General features: G+C 47.8%; 1 protein-coding gene across 1 annotated transcript in view; it reads right to left on the reverse strand.

Moving 5' to 3' along the window:
• The window catches only part of LDAH (lipid droplet associated hydrolase), a 339,639-nt gene extending 328,543 nt beyond the window's left edge, over positions 1–11,096 (reverse strand). The window contains exon 1 of the mRNA XM_069728149.1: positions 10,987–11,096. The gene's annotated coding sequence lies outside the window, so the exon portion shown is untranslated. The remainder of the gene's footprint in view (positions 1–10,986) is intronic.
• Between the last annotated feature and the right edge of the window lie 754 nt (positions 11,097–11,850).

The raw sequence follows: 11,850 nt of genomic DNA on the forward strand, positions 1-11,850 counted from the left end.
ATACATATATATATATCACGCACTACAAGCACATCTACGTAATATACATATATATATATATCACGCACTGCAAGCACACCTGTGTAATATACCTATATATCGCGCACTACAAGCACACCTGTGTAATATATATCACGAAGCACACCTGTGTAATATACCTATATATCGCGCACTACAAGCACACCTGTGTAATATATATCACGAAGCACACCTGTGTAATATACATATATATCACGCACTACACGCACACCTGTGTAATATACCTATATATCACGCACTACAAGCACACCTGTGTAATATACCTATATATCGCGCACTACAAGCACACCTGTGTAATATATATCACGAAGCACACCTGTGTAATATACCTATATATCACGCACTACAAGCACACCTGTGTAATATACCTATATATCGCGCACTACAAGCACACCTGTGTAATATACCTATATATCACGCACTACAAGCACACCTGTGTAATATATATCACGAAGCACACCTGTGTAATATACATATATATCACGCACTACACGCACACCTGTGTAATATACCTATATATCACGCACTACAAGCACACCTGTGTAATATACCTATATATCGCGCACTACAAGCACACCTGTGTAATATATATCACGAAGCACACCTGTGTAATATACCTATATATCACGCACTACAAGCACACCTGTGTAATATACCTATATATCACGCACTACAAGCACACCTGTGTAATATACCTATATATCACGCACTACAAGCACACCTGTGTAATATACCTATATATCACGCACTACAAGCACACCTGTGTAATATATATCACGAAGCACACCTGTGTAATATACCTATATATCACGCACTACAAGCACACCTGTGTAATATACCTATATATCGCGCACTACAAGCACACCTGTGTAATATACCTATATATCACGCACTACAAGCACACCTGTGTAATATATATCACGAAGCACACCTGTGTAATATACATATATATCACGCACTACACGCACACCTGTGTAATATACCTATATATCACGCACTGCAAGCACACCTGTGTAATATACATATATATATATATATATATATATATCATGCACTACAAGCACATCTATGTAATATACATATATATATATCACGCACTGCAAGCACACTTGTGTAATATACTTATATACCGTATTTTTCGGACTACAAGACGCACTTTTTCCCCCCCAAAAAAGGGGGGGAAACGGGGGGTGCGTCTAATAGTCGAAATGCAGGCCTTACCGTGGTGGCAGAGGTGCGGCGGCAGAGGTGCGGCGGCAGAGGAGGCGTAGTAAGTGGGGTCCCTTTCTCCGGTAAGGTGATGGTGCAGCAGCCCGGTAACCAGGAGAGCCGGGTGAATCCTGCCGTTAGCGGTGGTGGCGGCCATTTTCCTGAGGCCACGCGTGCGCAGATGGAGCGCTCTGCTTCCTGGGGCTTCAGGAAAATGGCCACCGCGATCTCCATCTGCGCACGCGCGGCCTCCCGCGGCCATTTTCCTGAAGCCCGGGAAGCAGAGCGCTCCATCTGCGCACGCGCAGCCTCAGGAAAATGGCCGCCACCACCGCTAACAACAGGATTCACCCGGCTCTCCTGCTTACCGGGCTGCTGCACCATCACCTCACCGGAGAAAGGGACCCCACTTACTGCGCCTCCTCTGCCGCTGCACCTCTGCCACCGGAAGCCTGCACGGTAAGCCTGGGACCCCTCTCACGCCATACCTCTCACTGCACCTCCTGATCCCAGCACCTCCTGATCCCAGCACCTCCTGATCCCAGCACCTCCTCATCCCAGCACCTCCTCATCCCAGCACCTCCTCATCCCAGCACCTCCTGATCCCAGCACCTCCTGATCCCAGCACCTTCTCATCCCAACACCTTCTCATCCCAACACCTCCTGATCCCAGCACCTCCTGATCCCAGCACCTCCTGATCCCAGCACCTCCTGATCCCAGCACCTTCTCATCCGAGCACCTTCTCATCCCAGCACCTCCTGATCCCAGCATCACCCCACCTCTGCCGACACCTTGCCTCCTGTGACCCTGCTCTGCCGCCACCAGCCCTCAGGTTAGATACTGTAAATGCGGACAATAAGACGGACCCCCATCTTATAAAAAATCTTTTTTTCTGCAATTTTCACCCCAAATTTGGGGTGCGTCTTATGGTCCGGTGCGTCTTATAGTCCGAAAAATACGGTATATTCTAGGTTCTTCAAAGTATCCACCTTTTGCTTTGATGACTGCTTTGCACACTCTTGGCATTCTCTTGATGAGCTTCAAGAGGTAGTCACCGGGAATGGTTTTCACAGGTGTGCCCTGTCAGATTTAATAAGTGGGATTTCTTGCCTTATAAATAGTGTTGGGACCATCAGTTGTGTGTGCAGAAGTCTGGTGGATACACAGCTGATAGTCCTACTGAATAGACTGTTAGAATTTGTATTATGGCAAGAAAAAAGCAGCTACCGTATTTTTCGGACTACAAGACGCACTTTTTCCCCCCCAAAAAAGGGGGGAAAATGGGGGTGCGTCTAATAGTCGCAATGCAGGCTTACCCGTAGCGGCAGAGGTGCGGTGGCAGAGGTGCAGCGGCAGAGGTGAGGAGGCGCAGTAAGCTGGGTCCCTTTCTCCGGTGAGGTGATGCAGCAGCCCGGTATGCAGCAGAGCCGGGTGAATCCTCTTGTTATCGGTGGTGGCGGCCATTTTCCGGAGGCCGCGCGTGCGCAGATGGAGCGCTCTGCTTCCCGGGGCTTCAGGAAAATGGCCGCGGGAGGCCGCACGTGCGCAGATGGAGATCGCGGCGGCCATTTTCCTGAAGCCCCGGGAAGCAGAGCGCTTCATCTGCACACGCGCGGCCTCAGGAAGATGGCCGCGCCCACCGATAACAAGAGGATTCACCCGGCTCTGCTGCATACTGGGTTGCTGCATCACCATACCGGGAAAAGGGACCCCGCTTACTGCGCCTCCTGTGCCGCTGCACCTCTGCCACCGCACCTCTGCCACCACGGTAAGCCTGGGACCCCTCTCACGCCATACCTCTCACTGCACCTCCTGATCCCAGCACCTCCTGATCCCAGCACCTCTTGATCCCAGCACCTCCTGATCCCAGCACCTCCTGATCCCAGCACCTCCTGATCCCAGCACCTTCTCATCCCAGCACCTCCTGATCCCAGCACCTCCTCATCCCAGCACCTCCTCATCCCAGCACCTCCTCATCCCAGCACCTTCTCATTCCAGCACCTCCTCATCCCAGCACCTCCTCATCCCAGCACCTCCTCATCCCAGCATCACCCCATCTCTGCCGACACCTTGCCTCCTGTGACCCTGCTCTGCCACCGCCAGGTAAATTCGGACAATAAGACGGACCCCCATCTTATAAAAAATCTTTTTTTCTGCAATTTTCACCCCAAATTTGGGGTGCGTCTTATGGTCCGGTGCGTCTTATAGTCCGAAAAATACGGTATATTCTAGGTTCTTCAAAGTATCCACCTTTTGCTTTGATGACTGCTTTGCACACTCTTGGCATTCTCTTGATGAGCTTCAAGAGGTAGTCACCGGGAATGGTTTTCACAGGTGTGCCCTGTCAGATTTAATAAGTGGGATTTCTTGCCTTATAAATAGTGTTGGGACCATCAGTTGTGTGTGCAGAAGTCTGGTGGATACACAGCTGATAGTCCTACTGAATAGACTGTTAGAATTTGTATTATGGCAAGAAAAAAGCAGCTACCGTATTTTTCGGACTACAAGACGCACTTTTTCCCCCCCAAAAAAGGGGGGAAAATGGGGGTGCGTCTAATAGTCGCAATGCAGGCTTACCCGTAGCGGCAGAGGTGCGGTGGCAGAGGTGCAGCGGCAGAGGTGAGGAGGCGCAGTAAGCTGGGTCCCTTTCTCCGGTGAGGTGATGCAGCAGCCCGGTATGCAGCAGAGCCGGGTGAATCCTCTTGTTATCGGTGGTGGCGGCCATTTTCCGGAGGCCGCGCGTGCGCAGATGGAGCGCTCTGCTTCCCGGGGCTTCAGGAAAATGGCCGCGGGAGGCCGCACGTGCGCAGATGGAGATCGCGGCGGCCATTTTCCTGAAGCCCCGGGAAGCAGAGCGCTTCATCTGCACACGCGCGGCCTCAGGAAGATGGCCGCGCCCACCGATAACAAGAGGATTCACCCGGCTCTGCTGCATACTGGGTTGCTGCATCACCATACCGGGAAAAGGGACCCCGCTTACTGCGCCTCCTGTGCCGCTGCACCTCTGCCACCGCACCTCTGCCACCACGGTAAGCCTGGGACCCCTCTCACGCCATACCTCTCACTGCACCTCCTGATCCCAGCACCTCCTGATCCCAGCACCTCTTGATCCCAGCACCTCCTGATCCCAGCACCTCCTGATCCCAGCACCTCCTGATCCCAGCACCTTCTCATCCCAGCACCTCCTGATCCCAGCACCTCCTCATCCCAGCACCTCCTCATCCCAGCACCTCCTCATCCCAGCACCTTCTCATTCCAGCACCTCCTCATCCCAGCACCTCCTCATCCCAGCACCTCCTCATCCCAGCATCACCCCATCTCTGCCGACACCTTGCCTCCTGTGACCCTGCTCTGCCACCGCCAGGTAAATTCGGACAATAAGACGGACCCCCATCTTATAAAAAATCTTTTTTTCTGCAATTTTCACCCCAAATTTGGGGTGCGTCTTATGGTCCGGTGCGTCTTATAGTCCGAAAAATACGGTAAGACATAATTTCAGTTGTTTCACACTTTTTTGTTAAGTATATAATTCCACATGTGTTAATTCATAGTTTTGATGCATTCAGTGTGAATGTACAATTTTCATAGTCATGAAAATACAGAAAAATCTTTAAATGAGAAGGTGTGTCCAAACTTTTGGTCTGTAATGTATACAGTGGGGCAAAAAAGTATTTAGTCAGTCAGCAATAGTGCAAGTTCCACCACTTAAAAAGATGAGAGGCGTCTGTAATTTACATCATAGGTAGACCTCAACTATGGGAGACAAACTGAGAAAAAAAAATCCAGAAAATCACATTGTCTGTTTTTTTATCATTTTTTTTGCATATTATGGTGGAAAATAAGTATTTGGTCAGAAACAAACAATCAAGATTTCTGGCTCTCACAGACCTGTAACTTCTTCTTTAAGAGTCTCCTCTTTCCTCCACTCATTACCTGTAGTAATGGCACCTGTTTAAACTTGTTATCAGTATAAAAAGACACCTGTGCACACCCTCAAACAGTCTGACTCCAAACTCCACTATGGTGAAGACCAAAGAGCTGTCAAAGGACACCAGAAACAAAATTGTAGCCCTGCACCCGGCTGGGAAGACTGAATCTGCAATAGCCAACCAACTTGGAGTGAAGAAATCAACAGTGGGAGCAATAATTAGAAAATGGAAGACATACAAGACCACTGATAATCTCCCTCGATCTGGGGCTCCACACAAAATCCCACCCCGTGGGGTCAGAATGATCACAAGAACGGTGATCAAAAATCCCAGAACCACGCGGGGGGACCTAGTGAATGAACTGCAGAGAGCTGGGACCAATGTAACAAGGCCTACCATAAGTAACACACTACGCCACCATGGACTCAGATCCTGCAGTGCCAGACGTGTCCCACTGCTTAAGCCAGTACATGTCCGGGCCCGTCTGAAGTTTGCTAGAGAGCATTTGGATGATCCAGAGGAGTTTGGGGAGAATGTCCTATGGTCTGATGAAACCAAACTGGAACTGTTTGGTAGAAACACAACTTGTCGTGTTTGGAGGAAAAAGAATACTGAGTTGCATCCATCAAACACCATACCTACTGTAAAGCATGGTGGTGGAAACATCATGCTTTGGGGCTGTTTCTCTGCAAAGGGGCCAGGACGACTGATCCCGGTACATGAAAGAATGGATGGGGCCATGTATCATGAGATTTTGAGTGCAAACCTCCTTCCATCAGCAAGGGCATTGAAGATGAAACGTGGCTGGGTCTTTCAACATGACAATGAACCAAAGCACACCGCCAGGGCAACAAAGGAGTGGCTTCGTAAGAAGCATTTCAAGGTCCTGGAGTGGCCTAGCCAGTCTCCAGATCTCAACCCTATAGAAAACCTTTGGAGGGAGTTGAAAGTCCGTGTTGCCAAGCGAAAAGCCAAAAACATCACTGCTCTAGAGGAGATCTGCATGGAGGAATGGGCCAACATACCAACAACAGTGTGTGGCAACCTTGTGAAGACTTACAGAAAACGTTTGACCTCTGTCATTGCCAACAAAGGATATATTACAAAGTATTGAGATGGAATTTTGTTTCTGACCAAATACTTATTTTCCACCATAATATGCAAATAAAATGTTAAAAAAACAGACAATGTGATTTTCTGGATTTTTTTTTCTCAGTTTGTCTCCCATAGTTGAGGTCTACCTATGATGTAAATTACAGACGCCTCTCATCTTTTTAAGTGGTGGAACTTGCACTATTGCTGACTGACTAAATACTTTTTTGCCCCACTGTATATCGTACACTACAAGCACACTTGTGTAATATACATATATTACTGTATATATATATATATATATATATTGCACACCTAGCACTTCGATGTATATATATATATATATGTATATATATATATATATTTGTCTATGGGTCACTTCCGTCTTTCTGTCTGTCACGGATATTCATTGGTCGCGGCCTCTGTCTGTCATGGAATCCAAGTAGCTGATTGGTCTCGCCGGCTGCCTGTCATGGCTGCCGCGACCAATCAGCGACGGCCACAGTCCGATTAGTCCCTCCCTACTCTCCCCTGCAGTCAGTACCCGGCGCCCGCTCCATACTCCCTGCAGTCACCGCTCACACAGGGTTAATGCCGGCGGTAACGGACCGCGTTATGCCGCGGGTAACTCACTCCGTTACCGCCGCTATTAACCCTGTGTGACCAAGTTTTTACTATTGATGCTGCCTATGCAGCGTCAATAGTAAAAGGATCTAATGTTAAAAATAATAAAAAAAATAAAAAATCGAAATATACTCACCTTCCGCCGCCTTTCCCGCTCCTCGCGACGCTCCGGTAACCGCTCCATGCTAGTGGCAGGTTCCGGTGGCAAGGATGGTATGCGACAAGGACCTGCCATAACGTCACAGTCATGTGACCGCGACGTCATCACGGGTCCTGCGCTCATACCAACCTTGGGACCGGAAGCTGCCGAGTGCACCGCAGACAGGCGACGTGACTACAAGGGCTACCTCGGAAGGTGAGTATATGTTTATTTTTTATTTTTTAACCTGTGACATATGTGGCTGGGCAATATACTACGTGGCTCTGTGCTGTATACTATGTAACTGGGCAATATACTACGTGGATGGGCTATATACTACGCGACTGGGCAATATACTATGCGACTGGGCAATATACTATGCGACTGGGCAATATACTACGTGGCTGGGCAATATACTACGTGGCTGGGCAATATACTACGTGGCTGGCCAGTATACTACGTGGCTGGGCAATATACTACGTGGCTGGGCAATATACTACGTGACTGGGCAATATACTACGTGGCTGGCCAATATACTACATGGCTGGGCAATATACTACGTGGCTGGGCAATATACTACGTGGCTGGCCAATATACTACGTGGCTGAGCAATATACTACGTGACTGGGCAATATACTACGTGGCTGGGCAATATACTACGTGGCTGGGCAATATACTACGTGACTGGGCAATATACTACATGGCTGGCCAATATACTACGTGACTGGGCAATATACTACGTGGCTGGGCAATATACTACGTGGCTGTGCAATATACTACGTGGCTGGCCAATATACTACGTGGCTGAGCAATATACTACGTGACTGGCCAATATACTACGTGGCTGAGCAATATACTACGTGGCTGGGCAATATACTACGTGGCTGGGCAATATACTACGTGGCTGGGCAATATACTACGTGACTGGGCAATATACTACGTGGCTGGGCAATATACTACGTGGCTGGGCAATATACTACGTGGCTGTGCAATATACTACGTGGCTGGCCAATATACTACGTGGCTGAGCAATATACTACGTGACTGGCCAATATACTACGTGGCTGAGCAATATACTACGTGGCTGGGCAATATACTACGTGGCTGAGCAATATACTACGTGACTGGGCAATATACTACGTGGCTGGGCAATATACTACGTGGCTGGGCAATATACTACGTGGCTGGGCAATATAGTACGTGGCTGAGCAATATACTACGTGGCTGAGCAATATACTACGTGGCTGGGCAATATACTACGTGACTGGGCAATATACTACGTGGCTGGCCAATATACTACGTGGCTGGGCAATATACTATGTGGCTGGGCAATATACTACGTGGCTGGGCAATATACTACGTGGCTGGCCAATATACTACGTGGCTGGGCAATATACTACGTGGCTGGGCAATATACTACGTGGCTGGCCAATATACTACGTGACTGAGCAATATACTACGTGACTGGGCAATATACTACGTGGCTGGGCAATATACTACGTGGCTGGGCAATATACTACGTGGCTGGCCAATATACTACGTGGCTGAGCAATATACTACGTGACTGGGCAATATACTACGTGGCTGGGCAATATACTACGTGGCTGGGCAATATACTACGTGGCTGGCCAATATACTACGTGGCTGAGCAACATACTACATGACTGGCCAATATACTACGTGGCTGAGCAATATACTACGTGACTGGGCAATATACTACGTGGCTGGGCAATATACTACGTGGCTGAGCAATATACTACGTGACTGGGCAATATACTACGTGGCTGGGCAATATACTACGTGGCTGAGCAATATACTACGTGGCTGAGCAATATACTACGTGGCTGGGCAATATACTACGTGACTGGGCAATATACTACGTGGCTGGCCAATATACTACGTGGCTGGGCAATATACTACGTGGCTGGGCAATATACTACGTGGCTGGGCAATATACTACGTGGCTGGCCAATATACTACGTGGCTGAGCAATATACTACGTGACTGGGCAATATACTACGTGGCTGCGCAATATACTACGTGGCTGGGCAATATACTACGTGGCTGGCTAATATACTACGTGGCTGAGCAATATACTACGTGACTGGGCAATATACTACGTGGCTGGGCAATATACTACGTGGCTGGGCAATATACTACGTGGCTGAGCAATATACTACGTGACTGGGCAATATACTACGTGGCTGGGCAATATACTACGTGGCTGAGCAATATACTACGTGGCTGGGCAATATACTACGTGGCTGAGCAATATACTACGTGACTGGGCAATATACTACGTGGCTGGCTAATATACTACGTGGCTGAGCAATATACTACGTGACTGGGCAATATACTACGTGGCTGTGCAATATACTACGTGACTGGGCAATATACTACGTGACTGGGCAATATACTACGTGGCTGAGCAATATTCTACGTGACTGGGCAATATACTACGTGGCTGGCTAATATACTACGTGGCTGAGCAATATACTACATGACTGGGCAATATACTACGTGGCTGTGCAATATACTACGTGGCTGGGCAATATACTGCGTGGCTGTGCAATATACTACGTGACTGGGCAATATACTACGTGGCTGTGCAATATACTACGTGGCTGGGCAATATAGTACGTGACTGGGCAATATAGTACGTTGCTGTGCAATATACTACGTGACTGGGCAATATACTACGTGGCTGTGCAATATACTACGTGACTGGGCAATATACTACGTGGCTGGGCAATATACTACGTGGCTGTGCAATATACTACGTGGCTGTGCAATATACTACGTGACTGGGCAATATACTACGTGGCTGGCTAATATACTACGTGACTGGGCAATATACTACATGGCTGGGCAATATACTACGTGACTGGGCAATATACTACGTGACTGGGCAATATACTACGTGACTGGACAATATACTACATGGCTGGGCAATATACTACATGACTGGGCAATATACTACGTGGCTGGGCAATATACTATGTGGCTGGGCAATATAGTACGTGACTGGGCAATATAGTACGTTGCTGTGCAATATACTACGTGACTGGGCAATATACTACGTGGCTGTGCAATATACTACGTGACTGGGCAATATACTACGTGGCTGGGCAATATACTACGTGGCTGTGCAATATACTACGTGGCTGTGCAATATACTACGTGACTGGGCAATATACTACGTGGCTGGCTAATATACTACGTGACTGGGCAATATACTACATGGCTGGGCAATATACTACGTGACTGGGCAATATACTACGTGACTGGGCAATATACTACGTGACTGGACAATATACTACATGGCTGGGCAATATACTACATGACTGGGCAATATACTACGTGGCTGGGCAATATACTACGTGACTGGACAATATACTACATGGCTGGGCAATATACTACGTGACTGGACAATATACTACATGGCTGGGCAATATACTACGTGGCTGGGCAATATACTACATGGCTGGGCAATATACTACATGACTGGGCAATATACTACGTGGCTGGGCAATATACTACATGACTGGACAATATACTACATGGCTGGGCAATATACTACGGGGACATGCATATTCTAGAATACCCGATGCGTTAGAATCGGGCCACCATCTAGTATATATATATCACACCTAGCACCTCAGTATATACTGTATATATATATATATATATACATACATACATCACACACCTGTGCACCTGTGATCGCTGCTCATCCCCTGACTCGGTCCCATGCAGATGACATTGGCCTCTGGCCGCAGACTGATAATCTCCCCACATACCACATTACTGACAGTTATCAATTACAATGATTGACAGTTCAGCACCAAAGCGCAGTGCGGCGGCTGCGGCCAGCACTCAGGCAGGAGAGCTGCTCCCCGGGGCGGACAGGGCAGGGGACAGGACAAGTACCGGGGCTTGTGTCTGAGCTGTACCTCATACAGAACCGCAGCGGCTTCTGCTATGTCAGTCCCGCATTCACACACAGCTACAGAACCCCGAGGCGGCCGCGTCCCTGCAGGCTCCGCCCCTCGGGCCCGACGTCATTACGTCACTTTAAGAGAGAAAGTGAAAGCCTCTGAGGGGGCGGGGTTTGCGCGCTCACAAGCGGCCATCTTTGTTACTGGCAGAGCAGGAAGCAGCTGTAGGTTTAATCCATATTTTCTTATAGTTTAGTTGATATCTTTGCGGCCTGATCACATTTCGTGTTATTTTAAACCTATTCTGAAACAAATATTGTTCCTCAGATTTAGTTGCTATTGGCAGCAGCACCATCTTTACCATTCTATACATGTAGTTTAACTTTGTCATGACCATTTTCCCCTAGTCCCTTTTTTTTTAAAGCAAGGGCTGGGAAGTGGTAATAAAATTACACAGATTTTCTTGGGTTGCGTTTTTATGGCCACCGGTAACCCGAGTCCTCATACTAGTGGGATTACAGCGACATTATAATTATTGATAGTATCAACATAGCGCCAACATATTCCACAACGCTGTACAATTAGCCAGAAAAAACAATGTAATGTAGGACATTGCAGTTACAGGAGGAGTGAGGTTCCCGCTGCTCGCAAGCTACAATCTATAAAACTTATGGTTTGTTTTCATAATTTATTGGTGTAAAAAATAAAGAACTTTAAAAAATAAAAATATTGTATCGCCATTTTCTAAGACTCGCGAATTAAAACAAAAATTCTGTTAAAGGAGCTATGCCCGGGCTCATTTTTTGGAGAGTGGTGACCATCTTCGGTTTTATGGATGCCATTTTTGGGTAGATACAACTTTTTGATTATTTTTTTTTT

The sequence above is a fragment of the Ranitomeya imitator genome, chromosome 5 (genome assembly GCF_032444005.1).
Source record: "Ranitomeya imitator isolate aRanImi1 chromosome 5, aRanImi1.pri, whole genome shotgun sequence".
Taxonomy (NCBI): Eukaryota; Metazoa; Chordata; class Amphibia; order Anura; family Dendrobatidae; genus Ranitomeya; species Ranitomeya imitator.